Here is a 15,025-nt window from a genome sequence, read left to right as displayed (position 1 = left end):
GGGAGTTTACAAATTAATATAGAGTTCTGTTCTGAGAAGATACAAGATGATTCCAGTGTGTATAAATTATTCAATTTCAGTATGAAATAATTAATGTATGAGACTTTAACCCATTTCACAAAGATGAATTAAAAAACAAAATCAAGCAGTAAGAAGCAGACTAGTGTGTTCATAAAATTTCATTACATGCAAGTAATCATATAACATCATGAATTAGAATGAGGCCAAGCTATTTTTCAACAGAAAATGTCTGAAATAGGGAGATTCTTGAATCAGCACTAAAAATATGAGCCTGTAGGAGTTGGGGGGGGGGGACGTCTGGAAGAGAGATTACGTACATTGTTTTCTCAACGCATGTAATTCCAGAGGATCTGCTACCCGTATCACCTAACAGCAAGTAAAGTTCAAAACTCTGAACCATTACACAACAACCCGGAGTATGTTATACAATAACTTCCTGCCAAGATGGTAATATTGTAACTACATATTAACAAAACTGTACCTGCACTAATTACTTGCAACAATCTCAAATGAATCATAAATATTGCTAAAGAAAATACTCCCTATTAGTTGTTGTAATCTAATCTAATAAAGAACAATTATAGTAACATAATATGGATAAAATTAACACAACACTAGTGGAAGAAAATCATCCATTCGGTACTTATTTCAGTTTAAGAATGTCTGATTATTTGGTAGGTATGAGTTCCCACCTGGAAACAAGGCTACAAAACCACCTTGAAATTAAACATTTTGCTTCTTCAAGAACAATTCCATAAGTTTAACATATACGTGTTGCCTTCATAAATTAATCTTAGCTGTAATAGAATCATGTCACACTGTACACAGAGAAAGGAATCATAGGTCACTGAGACGCTGTCACAAGAAATGATCAAATTGAAAGTGTATATATGAAAAAGATTTGTTTAGCAGTTTACTTGTCACTCATTAGTAGCAGAAGCAAGAAAGGTCTTAGATACTAAGCATAAGCACATATGATCAGCACCCCAAAGCCACAACTTTAGCTAACACTTAGAGCATGGTCATGCTGCCAATGAAATCTATCAAGACTGAGAAGCTCACAGTTTGAGACCACCATACTGTGAACACTAAGTGAAAACAGCAGACATGACATTTCTGTAAAATCATCAAACAAAACTTACACAAAAAAACTTTAGTAAAATCAAGAAGATAGTGTACCGTTACGTAACATATAAAACCTTACCTGTACGAAGCTAGTAGAGTAAAGGGATCATCCGTGGTCTGACTCCATATTTTTGACTGCAGCCAAGCACTCTGGGTCCCGATGAGCACGATTAGTGAAAGGACTCTGCACACTCATGGCAGCTGCCAGAGACAAGACGGATCAACTGAAAATGGAGGAGGCACTTTATGAAATAAACACGTACATTTGTATTTCAACTAAAAGAGCAATCAAGTAAAACAAATAAACAAATAAAAATCTGGCACTCCATGTATTTAAATGCAATGAATCATAAACTGAGAACAACTTGAAAGCACAGGAGCAATCATAAGAATAACCATGACAATATTCCTAACCCTACAACAAATGTAACTACTGAAAAGATTGCATTCCCTTAATGCTCAACCTCTTATCTTATTAGTTTATACTGTAATGTCCACAATAAAGCAGTATTTACAAAGAATAAAGGTATCAATTGAAGATAAGTCTTTCGTCTTCCTCTCTTGTGAGTGTCCTTTACCAAAGGATGGTTCTACTCAGATGTTACACGTCATTAACTGCTTTGGCTGTGAGGAAGCTGCTGCAAGGAAAAAAACCAAATGGAAGGTTTATACTTAGGAAAATAAAATTAATTGGAAATCTGCATCATACCATAAAGCTGATAAAGCTGACAATAACTAGAAACCTGAAGATTTCCAGTAGGCTCATGAGCTTCTGGTACAGGTATGCAGGACATAATTCACCAAGAGTGGCAATATGTATGTGAAGGACGTGACCACAAATAAAATTGTATCACTCGTGATTCCATATTACCAGGATGGCTACCATTGTCATCATGTAATACTATACTTTGTTTGCCACAAGCCTTCTTCCTCTTACAAGGGTGATGCTAAAATGTGCTACTCTTTTTATTTTCAGCAAGTTCCTTTGGATATGAGGCTGCTAACCACCCCATCTGTCCTGCTGGTGTCAAGGAAGCTTATGTGCCAACAACAACAACAAACTGTCCATATTCATACTGAAGAGGCCAAAGATTCAAAACAAGGTGCATGGCACTTTGATGTGGCTTACAGTCTTCCTTGAACTTACAAATGTATCAAACTAATACAATCAAAAAGAGGTGTTTATTCCTTTCACTGGACAGTGAGGCTTTATGGCACCTCAACAGATAGGGATGTAGCAATACCGCACGAGTAATAGTGACCAATTATAAAAGCAAAGAACTAGTAACTGTCACAGCAGAAGTTCTCATACAATAAATACACTATCTTATGATTGCCCTATTTTCCAAATATTCTATAGCACTATTATTACAAAGTTTAACTGTACAACTATCATAAATCACAGCTAAAACTATCATCAAAACAAAACCACCACTTACTAGCACTTGTTTCTAGAAGAAAAAGAGTTTAGGAGGTGTAGAAATCTGAACAACGAAACAATCCCCACAATGGTATATGTAATAACTGATTTGAAATGTGGCACTAATATTGTCATACACTACAAATACAGAAAGCTTTACCAAAAGCAACAAAATTTCTGGAGAATTTAATGAGATCTTTTTTCCATGAGTTGACAATCAAAAATTGGACCAAAGAGTTTTGGTAAACATTAAAAACAATTAAATACAGTGTTACTTATGCACAGTGAATCATGGAGTGAAACTGTAGCATGATACCCATGGTTTAGAGAGTTGATTCTGTCTGGACCTTTTCATCCCTAGTGACTTCACCACTTCCTGACTCATCCTAAATCTCTACTAAGACTAGCAGCCATTTCAGTTTGCGTTATCAGAAACAGAATCTTGTTACTGAAGCTAACAATCATGTGACTAAGTAGAGCAACAGAAGGCCCAAACCAGTTTTCCCTTTATGTCACAAGACATGATAAGTGCAAGCTCACTGTCAACAATCAACAAGAACATTCTGCTCCCATTAATTTGCATAACTGTGACTGACATTAAACACAATGCCTGATCACGCTAAAGGCAATGCTGATGCAAGAGACTGACAGGAGTGGAGAAAATGCTTGAATGCTGCTGAGGAGTTTGAATGGCTTCAGAGAGGCATTTATTATTATTAAATAGTTTAACCAGATCACTGAGCTGACTTCCAGCTCTCATAGGGCTGGTCTGAAGGATTAGATAAAACGCCAGGCCAAGAACTGGGATCAAATGGGTCATTCAGTATAATAAAGAACCAATTAAAATTAAATAAAAGACTGTGCCGAGGCAGATCCTTTCATACTAGAACACAAGTGGCAATAAATACATTTATTCATGTTTCCATACACACATACTAAAAAGGTGTATTAAACTTAATAATAGGTTGAGAAACTTTAAAAATGTTATCTAAAATTCATTAATTATTCTGAGGTTTTTTATTTTTATTATAGTATATTTATTTTTATAATTTACTAATTAAATCAGAGTTCCTTACAATGTCAAAATGGAACCACAGGAATGTGAAAGATTCTGACAAAATTGCTTTTATTTCTTTATTTCCAAAAGTTGTCAGTCTTTGCTGGTCATACTTGGATATTACATAAAAACACATGTCTGACAGTTACCAACACCTTGCACTCTGAGCAATCCAGAGCAGGGCTTCATGGACTGCTCTCAATCAAGTGCCCATATGTCAGACAAGTGCGGCCTATACATAGATGTGTCAGGATTACTTAGGAATGTCTCAGATAGGCATTTAGCTACATGTGGACTATGTTCCTGTACGACAGAAACAAGAGGTAAAGTCTTCTCTACACGGAAAATCTCATATGGTAAAACAGTAGGAACATAGGTACCAATACAAGAAAAGAGGGTGGCAAAGGAGGAGCTAAAACTAAAATTTCAGTAAAGATATTGTTCCAAAAGTCTGATAATCTGTGGTCTTGTACACCCATTGGCACACATAAAAAAGTGATTGCCATAACTGCCAGCAAAGTATAGGACTGCTGCACAAGTGCAAACCTACCTGATCCACAGGGAGTTCTATTTCTTCTACAAGTAGATTGATGTGAGCAAATGAATAGGCTTTGTTACAGTAATGCATTTGTTTGAAAAAAAAAGCTCCTGTTTTAAAAGGCATGAATCAATTAACTTACTCTGCAATAAATAAATTTGATTGTAGTGATTACTGATAACAAGACTTTGCCCAAGAAGAAGCTCTTGTCACATGCCAACCTCATTGCAAGATACAGCATGTACTTTATTTTTAATAAAAATAATTATTAGATTATAATGAACTTAGTAAATTGCATCCTACAGTATCAGAAAGTTATCATTACTATTACTACTACTACTATTACTATTATTAATACTTTTAATAAACATGGCTCTTACTGGTGAAAAGTGATCCCATAATTAACATCTTGCCTAAGCTGACATCCATGGGGAGCTGAGACAAGAGTTTCCCTATTGTGGTGAGTCCTTCTATATCTGTTTAGAGCACCCTGGGTTTTCAAAGCAATCACAGAATTCTCTAGACTCTCAGGGGCTGGAGTTCAATGAATGGAATAATCTAACATCTGGAAGACCCATTGAGATCATTTGCAATGTAAGAGAATCCAAAGGTACACGTTGAATTTCCGGAGCGCTGTACTGGGCAAAAGAGTTGTATTCTTCTTGCTGAATAATCGGAAACAAGTCCAGGGCTGTACGACCTGCGCGTCCCTTCCTTTGTTCTGCTGAAGCCTGACTGATCCAGAACTCTTTCAGTTTCTGCATTTTTGACAGAGCATCAAAAACTCATTTCTTTAACTTTCCAGAGTCTACAACAAATCGCACACCATCAATGGTTACCGATGTTTCAGCAATGTTAGTGGACACTATGCACTTTCTAACCCCCTCTGGAGCCATATCAAACACTTTTTCTTGTTCTGTGACAGACAGTGTACTATGTAGTGGGAGGACTACCCACCTGTTGGTTTGCTGTGCATAGAGTTTTGCAGCCTCTACAACAGTGATATTTCACTCATGCCACTTAGAAAGACAAGCTATCTCCTCGTTCATCATCTGGATACTTGTTATCAATGAGCTGCATAACACGAATGTACGGAGCTGGGTTGATTTTTTCCCTCTTACTTGCCTGCTCCAAAAAGGGAATTGGGAAATACTGTAATTTTATTGGATATAACCGTCCTGGGACCTGAATAACAGGAGCCTGGCCCATGAAGTAGTTGCGGAAAAGATCTATATTAATTGTGGCAGACATCAGAACAATCTTGATACTGTCACGCTGCAATAAAAGGCATTTCATGACGCCCAAAAGGAAGTCGGTGTGCAAATGACGTTCGTGAATTTCATCCAAAATGATCACATATATAAGATAGGGATGAATCCACTGAGACTTGCCTTAAGAGAAGTCCTTCAGTCAGAAATACAATTTTTGTGTGTTCTGTTTTGTGTTCTCAAATCGTATGATAACCTACTTTTGATCCAAATTCATTCAATGTTTCATATGCAACCCTCTTTGATAATGAAATGCAAGCAATCCGACGAGGCTGAGTGCAAGCAATGTTTGAAAATCCAGCAGCTAGAAGGTATTGAGGAACTTGAGTGGACTTACCACATCCTGTGTCCCCTGCAATAATTACAACGTTGTTCTCTCTGACTGCAGACACAATTTCCTGTTTATACGCAGCAATGGGAAGGTTAGCTTGGGATTCACGCAACTTTTTATACTTCTCAAATCTTTGTTTCTGTATAAAATCTAAGTAAAGAAGAATGATAAACTTGGCTTCTAGGATTTTCTTGCGGGACAATCTCTTTTTGCCATCCTCCAAATCTCTTGGGGGAAGTCGTCTTTGCAAGTCATCTATGTCCTTAAGATTAAGACCAAAATTGATACAGTATCTCTTATTGAATTTCAGAGGAAGCTGATATACAGAGCCAAACTGACCTTCTTTGGAGTCCCTTCTCTCTTCATTGTGATCTTTACACATGTCCCGAATCTTTTTCTGTTTCTGCAGTCCATGATACTTTTTCAAGAACTTCCAAAAATCATGATACTCTTCAGTTCCCCTTTTGATAACATCCTCATCCCTGAAAAACATTTGGTTCAGCTCATACCGATGATCTTCCCAATTAAACTTCAATTCCTCCTCAGAATCTGTGTCACTGTCCTCACTCAAACACCTCGTTCTTGATGTTGATGGCTCTGGTTCTTCAATACTTTTGGAAATAAAGCCTTTCCCACAACCTTGCTTACTTTCAGCCTCACTGTCACTTTCACTATCACTGCTTACTTTCACAGGGAGCATATGTCTGGTACCAGAATACTGGTTTAGGGAAAGAGGCTTTGATCTGCTGGACTCTATTCTTGATCTACCTCCATCCAGTGGTTCTTGTCTGCAAAATTCATTCTTCCCTTCATTTCTCTTCCTAGACAATTTGTAAGATGAGTCTGTACCTGAGTTTGAACTTGACTGTGGTGATGAATCTGAGCTTGAACTTCTTGACTCCGAACTGGTGTAAGTCTTTCGATGTCTCTTACGCTTTCTATCATGTGAGGCATGACGTCTCTTACACTTATTCTTGTGTTTCTCCTTGCGATGATAACTATGTGAATGTCTTCTCTCTGGAGAAGGGGATGGAGATGACGTTCGTTTTTGCTTTTTTTGACCCATAATGACTGAAAATGTGTACACATGTAGTAAAGAAAGGATCACTTAAAAATGTAACAGTATGCAATAGTACAGTAAAATACACTTCAGTTTATACACACAGCAAGCAGCAGCATAGAGTAACTAACATCTCAGTCAACAAATCACTCCTTGAACTTCCATTCTTGACGACACATTGGGCACTGCTGGTGGAGCTGCTGTGATTGTAACCATTTCATAATGCAATGGATATGAAAGCAGTGGGAGCACTGACCCCAAACCAGTGGGCAGTCATCACCTGGAAGTCGACAATCTGAACAGCACCCGTCGAAAGGCATGCGACAAATCCCACAACTATCATCGTTAGCAACCCATCTCCAGGTTGCTACTCCAGTCCAGGATTTTATTTTTACCTTCATTTCCTGTAAATAGAGAGAACTCAAATTAATATTTTTGGCACCCCTAACACTCACTTGTTTTATAACAAATATAACTCTCTTTGCTTTACAATAACTCACAGAAACCTATAAATCTCATAAATAAAATGTAGCATTACATTGCATATAAAATACAGTTTTACATACGCCTTAAATGCAGACGCTATTGTATTTATGAAGGGGACAAGTAATGGATATTGCAATTTAAGGCTAGCTACAGGTACAATTTTGAATCTTGTACTAACAAAAAGACTATATGTGCACTGGCAGAAGCTTTTGTAATAATGTTAAAATAATAAGGTTACTTCATCCCAACCTCATTCATTATGTACGTACATGCCTTTATTTGTGTTCCAAATGTTCAGAAGATTCACCAGTCATCTTGTCTGCCAGGCAGATGAAGGTTGTCCCAAACATCAATGACGGACACCAGCTTTATAAGGCATAGCTAACATTTAGTAATACCCTTCTGATCATTCTGAAAATTTTGCTGTTTATCAGTAATTCCTGCAGTCCAGAAGTAATATCACAATTTTTGAAAGTAAACTGCATTTTTCCTAACTATACAAAACTGAGGTCCTTTACATTAGAAAACCACTTTCAGTGTAGGCTGGAATACGGCTGTTAAATTCTTGAACAGGGTGGTAAGCAGTAACTACCGTCTAGAAGGTGGTTAGGCCCACCTGCCAGATGTAAACATCCACTTTGCCTTTTGGCCCAGGTTTCAGATTGGGGGGTGGCATGAGGTGGGCATTAATGTAAAGGCCCTCAGGTTTGTATAGTTAGGGAAAATACAATTACCTAGAAAAACAAAAAAAATGTGAATTGTTCCTACACGATATAACAAATCTTTAGTCCCTTCACATTAGGAAGACCCACTGATTGGTGGGAGTAATCTGAGTGAGCCTCTAGAAAGACTGGAGTTCAGCACACCTGGGCTATTCCTCCTGGTCGTAAGAGCGAGGAGAGTGTCCTGCCTCTGACAACTTATCAGAGTACTATAGGAGCTGCATGATTAAGAATCAGACTTCGGGCCTTTTCAAATGAGAGGAATCATAACTCATCCAAAAAGGGCTGGGAAGAATATCTAGAGTCAGAGGCATTGATGCAAAGTTCGGGAAGGGTTTGCATTATTGCCAGTCTCTTCATCCCCTTGCTAGATGGGCTTGCTCCTTCGTAGCTACAGCAACACACCAACAGGACAAAAGTAATGCTGGTCTGGATCAACCAATACAAGTCAAAGCGCAGGAGATCAAGGAGGATTGGACTTCTCCACAGATGCCGAATGATTGTGCATTCTATATGAAGTCTTGACATGACACCTGCATTTTGGAGGGTGATGTTGAGAATGAACCATGCAAATTGTCTATCTTCTTCACCAACGATGTGTAAAGACGAGATGATGATTCTCACGAGGTATGTGCACATTAGACGAGAGTCAAATGCATTCAAGAGACTGAGGTCCTGTGATGGCAAGTCAGAGAAGTTTCTCATCAATAGTTGAATCTCAACTAAGGAGAAACAATACTACTTTGTGAATGACTATGGTTGAATGTGGACCTATGTCTTCACAGTTGAATTGGAAAGAAGTGAACTCTCATAATTTTGATCATAGAAAATGTCCCGTTAATGACACCAATCAGTGAAGAGAGCTCTAATCTCTGGCGTTTCACAGAGGACTGAAAAAGTTACTCCGCTATTTCATTGCTACTCAGCAAGAAAGTCGATGCTTGAAATGAAGGCGGAGAGTCTTTTAGTAGTGAAAACACAGGGATTGTACTGCCTGAAGAACTGCTTATTGTGGGTTGGATCAGGGAGGAACTTTTCTATCTACTCTGGAAGCAGAGCTAGTTGGGTGTGGAACAGGCGAAGTCTTCTGTTATTCATTTTCAATTCAGGTGAACAAAGAATAAACTGAACACTTTATGAATTAGAAAATATATATTACAAGACAAAACTCAAATTGTCTGAAAAAAATCATTCTGCGTTATTGCAGCGGCCGATGGGGCAAGTGTGATGGAACAGAAGACTACAGACTTCTGTTATACCGAGGGGTAAACAGAGAGATGATAATGAGTCTAATGATATACTCTTTCTGAAAATTCTTGCAACAGCAAATGTGGAGCACAAGACATGAGCCTTACGTGAGATTCCAAGCCAACCAGAGACCTGTCTGTGATGGCCAGGCAAAGCGCTTTAATTTGAAGGTAATAATCTTCGATAGAGGAGAGACAATATGTACTAAGATGAACAGAAGCTCAGTTAGAAGGAAGAGTACTCTGCCCTCGCTTTGACTCCTTGTACTGAGTTGCCTGATAGTGCATTCCATGTTGGAATGTGTTCGGCTTAGAACCATCGAGTGCAAAAAAGATACACTCGAGCATCTGTATTTTAACCGGAATGGGAGGGAAAGAAACCCTCTTGTTCAGTGATAATGCAAATGTTGTGGTGTTGTTGGCAAACAATACCACTAGTCATCTCGAAATCAAAACCGGAAACTCTTGGGAGGCCTGAAAGGCTGTCCTGAGCTTCAGGTTAATTAAGAGAAGGTACTATTCATCTTAGTTACATACCAGAATAATTAACTTCCAGATATGTGCCTATTACTCGGATGGTGCAACTAATAACAGACGTGGAAGCCTTCAAAGTGGGAGGTGAGGAGGCATCAGATGACAAAGACGATGAACCTTGTGAAAACTTGCTGCAACACAGGAAGGGTGCTATGTCATGGCAAGGGACTGCACTGATCAAGACCAGAGTTAGTTCGGTAGAGATGGCTGGCTGAGCAGATCATCACTACCAATTAACTATTCTCCTTCGAGGCCGAAGCTCCAAGAAGGAGAACAAAGAGGGATTCTGTGTCTGCTGTCGTGTATTCCGACCCTAAGGTCCAAGACACGAGGATGTTATACTTGACCAAGATTGCAGTTGTAATCAGCACAATAAAACATTTTGTTGCCTATATTAGTGAAATTATGAAACTTTTTATTCCCATGGTCATGGTTTGAACTGAAATTCATTTTTACCTTGTAATCGGTGGTTTTATCCTCACTCCCATCGCAACTGAAACTCCACAGTGCTTATTTGATTGTAGTTATACACATTTTGGTCTTAATTCACTCCAAATTGCACTTGAACCACACTGCGGTTCCTGGTTCCTAAGCGTTCACTCCACAAACACAGTTACGGGCAGCACACAAGTACACGGTTTATGAAGTGCAAAGCTTTATTCCCTTAATTGTTTACTTTACTCATTAATTAGTTTAACTTTATTTTGTTACTCAAAATGTTTACTTAATTCATGTCTATTATCCCTTTTTTGCAACCAAATTAACCCCGAAAAATTACATATATTTCTGAAGTACTTACAAGCAGACGACAGCAAAATGACTCATTGTTGCCAATCTAGTGGAGCTTCACACATACGCCGATGCATTTACAAAATGTTTCAATGAATTCTAGTTGTCATAGTAATGCAGTAATGATAGAATTGCCGTAATATGTATATACATATACTACAAATAGATACGCTAATTTCACTTATTTCCCCGGTTTTGTGCAAGTCTTATACCCAATTTGGAGGGTAAACACATACCAATTGGCAACACTGATAAACAATTGAAGCACGCGAAGAACGCCGGAGGTACCGTTCACAAGCAAAACTGTTGATATTTGAGTCAGGAATCTAGTTACTTTTTCAACAACGATATTTTCAAATTAATAATCATGAATTTCTACAAATATTTATGCAATTCATGACATTATACTGCTGTTTATCTATCTATCTAAATAATTATCTAGTGCACGCTTCTTCTTCTTCTCCTAATAAAAATTGTAGTTCCCTTGGATAAGTAGTGGTTGAAAGTCGGTGTTTACGACTGTTGTGATGAAAGTGCCCCAGCATCCATGGGTACAAGTGGTGTGCGGATTTAGGTAGCACAGGAAATGGGAAGTTTGTTGGCACAAGTGACTCCGCAAACATTGAGATGGAGTCAATCTTCGAAATAGGTATTTATAGGGTAAACAATCACGGATGATCCACCATCATCACGCTGGACGGGTCTTATTCGCTCGATATTTAATTGGTGAAACAAGAATACAATTACAACTCTAAGCACACCATTTAAAAGATTGAAGTTTTGTCAACATAATGTGATAAATGAAAGCCCCATACGAACTAAAATAAGCTTGTGACGCTCTTCGTAAAATATGTTTTCAAGGCAGTTTTGAAATCCAATATGGCGGCTATCGTGTGGCTGGACGGGTCTGGTCACGGATGGACACCATCTTTCCCAGCACTCATTTGAACAATGTTAGCGTATATATGTAACGTTTATTGATCTTACTCAAGATTGCAGTTGTAATCAGCACAATAAAACAACATTTTGTTGCCTATATTAGTGAAGTATGAAACTTGTTATTCCCGGGGTCATGGTTTGAACTGAATTCATTTTTACCTTGCGTCACACTACGGCGGTAATCTGTCAGTAAAACATCTTCATATATCCAAAAAGTAAATAATAAAGATATATATGCGCATTACAATTATAAAAATTACATGAATAGCTGATAACAATCTGCATGAATAACTGGTAAACTGTTCTGCAAAAAAGTTGAGTATAGCAGTTAATCTACAATAGGTACGAAAGTCAAGATGTCATGACGTCATAATACAGGACTTAAAAGAACGTTCTGATTCCGAAAAATAATTACTTAAATTTGAGTCAGAATCGAGTTACTTTTTCAATAACGAATCTTTTCAAATTAATCATCATAAATATGTAATATATTGATGTTTACTATCTATTTATAAATAATTATCTAGTGCATGCTTCATCGTCGTCTTCTACCAAAACGAGTACTAGTTTCCTTAAAAACGTTGTAGTTAGGGACCGTGCTCCCTCTACAAACATCTATATGGGTCAATCTTCTAAAATATTTAAGTGTAAGTAAAAATTTCGAAAGCATTTTGGTGAGATTTGCACTGCGTTGGACACCCTTTTCACTACCCTCTGTTTAATGCTTAAAATTTGGCCTTAATTTCTAACTTTGGAGAAAATACTTACTTTGAAAGGAGAGTAGAGGTCTTTAGCTCCGTGTCTCACCAACAACAAGTCGCAACTGATGCCCATCTCCGGTGTCAGGATGCGTTATAAATACTTTTTCGGAAGGTGGCATGCCGTGATCGTCGGTGAGTTGATCCAGGCCATGCGGTTGTTTACCCTAAATGTAAGTAAAAATTTTGAAAGCGTTATGGGGGTAGTGTGCACTGCGTTTGGCCACACTTTTCATTGCCCTCTGTTTAATCTTAAAATATGGCCTTAATTTCTAACTTTGGAGAAAATACTTACCTCGAAAGGAGAGTAGAGGTCTTGAGCTGTTCCTCTCACCACCAACAACTCATGATTGATGACCATCTCCTGTGTCAGGACGTGGTAAAGTACTTTTTCAGAGGATGGCCACAAACGGGGTAGTAAGTGGCTCGGCCATGTCATTCCATTGTTTTACCCTATTGTTCAAATGAGGCGCTGGGGAAGGACGTGAGGACCACACGAGTTAGTAGGTATACTAGGTGGGCTAAGTACATGGGCGCAATTGTACCACTGAGAGAGAGAGAGAGAAAGAGAGAGAGACTGCCACTCAAGAAATACTAATAGGGCTAGGTAGGTAGCCTAGGTACATGATGAAGTTTTAAACTCACAGGGAGCTACTCTAGCTAGGTACCTAGCCTATCTAGCGGTCCAAGAGCAACCATCACTGCAACTGTCTCTCGTAAACTGAAGATGAAGTACGCTACAGCATTACCTTATATTCTTCAACGCAATAGGTAATACACTGGTACAGAAACTTATCGACAGTTTACTCTTGCAGGCAAGGTTTATAAAAACGTTCTAAATTGTAAAGGTGCTCACACACACAAACGCCCTCTAATCCTTTTGTTTACATCGAAGGCGCAGGGATTGGGTGAGTTTCGTTAGTTCACTTTTAGCTAGGTTACGTTCATTTTAGTTCAATTGAATTTCAGGACACAAAAGATATCGGGAAAGAACCGAGATCCTTTTCAACAGAAAGGATTTATTTTCTAATCTGGTTCATGCTCAAGCAAATATCACTATCTACGTGACGGCTTGAGGCCAGCTTAAGTTAAAAATAAAATTTCATCCTATATTATACCTACCATACGCTTTAATGACGGTGGGTCTGTCCGGTGCTGTTGATTTTACAACTTAATTTCATAGAAAATATACTATGTCTGTCTTTACATAAATTTAATATGATTCTTGGCAGATGCACACTTGAAATAATAGAAACAAGTCGTGCAAAACTTATTCTGTTTGGCATACTCCAGTCCTAGCATGTGGGGGTCCGGAGGATTTTGGTATTCTTTTTCTGTCGGAAGTGGGCGGGGTGAAGACTGTGCTGCAGTATGAGAGCACCACAGAGTGCAGATTAGTTCTTGAATCCAAATGTATACGTTTTATTCGTTAGCTATACCTCTCCACACGTATCCAGCTCCCTACGAGAGAAAGATTGAATGTATTTATTTATACGTAATAATAATTTATGCGAGAGAGCCATTCGGAAACGAACCCATTTCCTAAAGATAGGCAGAACGACTTCCCACTTATATAATTTTTTCATGAAGGAGGCCTATGAAACAGCGATCCCAACCGAAGGTAAGGCCGCCGAGAGGAAGAAATATAATATATATGAAATGCAAAGTGTATATTTAAGGATACTTATTATTATTTTCACGTAAACAACAACTGAAAAGGCTCCATGCTAGGATTGTGGAAATATAACATGAACAGTTGAGTATCTACCTACCAGAACAATTATTGTTTTTTTTTAAATTTTTTTATTCATCATATTTATTTTTTTAAATTTTATTACTTGTCGTCACAGCAACATTGTGATCTTAGGGATTAGGTGGGCATTTGTAAAGGAAGCGATAGCAGGTTGTTAGGGCCGGGTCGGTGACGGTGAATTGCATGATCGCTAAGGAAGAGTCCATGCCGATTTGGCATTTTTTTTTTTTTTTTATATTTGTGGCCTGCACTAAGTCTAATTAGATACTGTGGAGATGAAAGTGCTCTGGTACTAGGAAAAATAACAAAAGGAAATGGACAGAACAAGAATGAAAGAAGAAAAGGAACTACTAAAGTCTAGCTATGAAAGAAGAATGCAGCTTAGGCTAGGTATGTTCAAATGATGAGAAGGGTTACTATAAAGATATACCCTAGGTATAAGGGAGGAGAGTAATGTAGTTCTGGAGACGCCTGGTGAGAGAGGAAGACTGGAGCAGGTGAATGGATGTAATTAAAGATCTGAAAGACAAACAATAATCATAGGGCGATGTGTGGACCGAGCCAGGTGGGGGAACAAAGCTGTCAAAATAGAGGCAGAGAAAAAGAAGACAACCGACTCCAATATCTCAGGTGAGTTTATGGCATTAGGTAGGCTGCTATACATTTTTCATGTTATTTTGAACTACTTGTACAAGTTGTCTAGGCAGTTTTGTTTGTTAAGAAGATGACAACTAGGTAATAGTAGGTACTACCTAGGTACCTAGTACTTAAAATCTCAACTGAAAGCCTAGTAGCCACTAGGTATGATTAAACCCTTAAGGGCGAAGGAATTGTAATTGCTCAGTTAAGAAAAATAAAAGGTAAGGTAAAATTGGTCGTCTAGTTTCAGAAAGTGAATATGTGGCTGCATTGAGATGCTAGCTACTACTAGCTAGGCTATAGGCTACTACCTATTCACCATTTTTGGAATGTGAATA

General features: G+C 38.2%; 1 protein-coding gene and 1 pseudogene across 1 annotated transcript in view; both read right to left on the bottom strand.

Annotated features, from left to right (window-relative positions):
* LOC135206653 (probable ATP-dependent RNA helicase DHX34) overlaps window positions 1–13,082 on the bottom strand; it is a gene marked incomplete in the record, with an annotated part of 314,170 nt that extends 301,088 nt beyond the window's left edge. The window contains 1 exon segment of the mRNA XM_064238012.1: window positions 12,983–13,082.
* LOC135206772 (probable ATP-dependent RNA helicase DHX34) lies at window positions 4,689–6,964 on the bottom strand (annotated as a pseudogene).
* Window positions 13,083–15,025: the final 1,943 nt, after the last annotated feature.

This window comes from Macrobrachium nipponense, chromosome 31 (assembly GCF_015104395.2).
Source record: "Macrobrachium nipponense isolate FS-2020 chromosome 31, ASM1510439v2, whole genome shotgun sequence".
Taxonomy (NCBI): domain Eukaryota; kingdom Metazoa; phylum Arthropoda; class Malacostraca; order Decapoda; family Palaemonidae; genus Macrobrachium; species Macrobrachium nipponense.
This window is presented reverse-complemented; position numbering and strand designations above follow the sequence as displayed.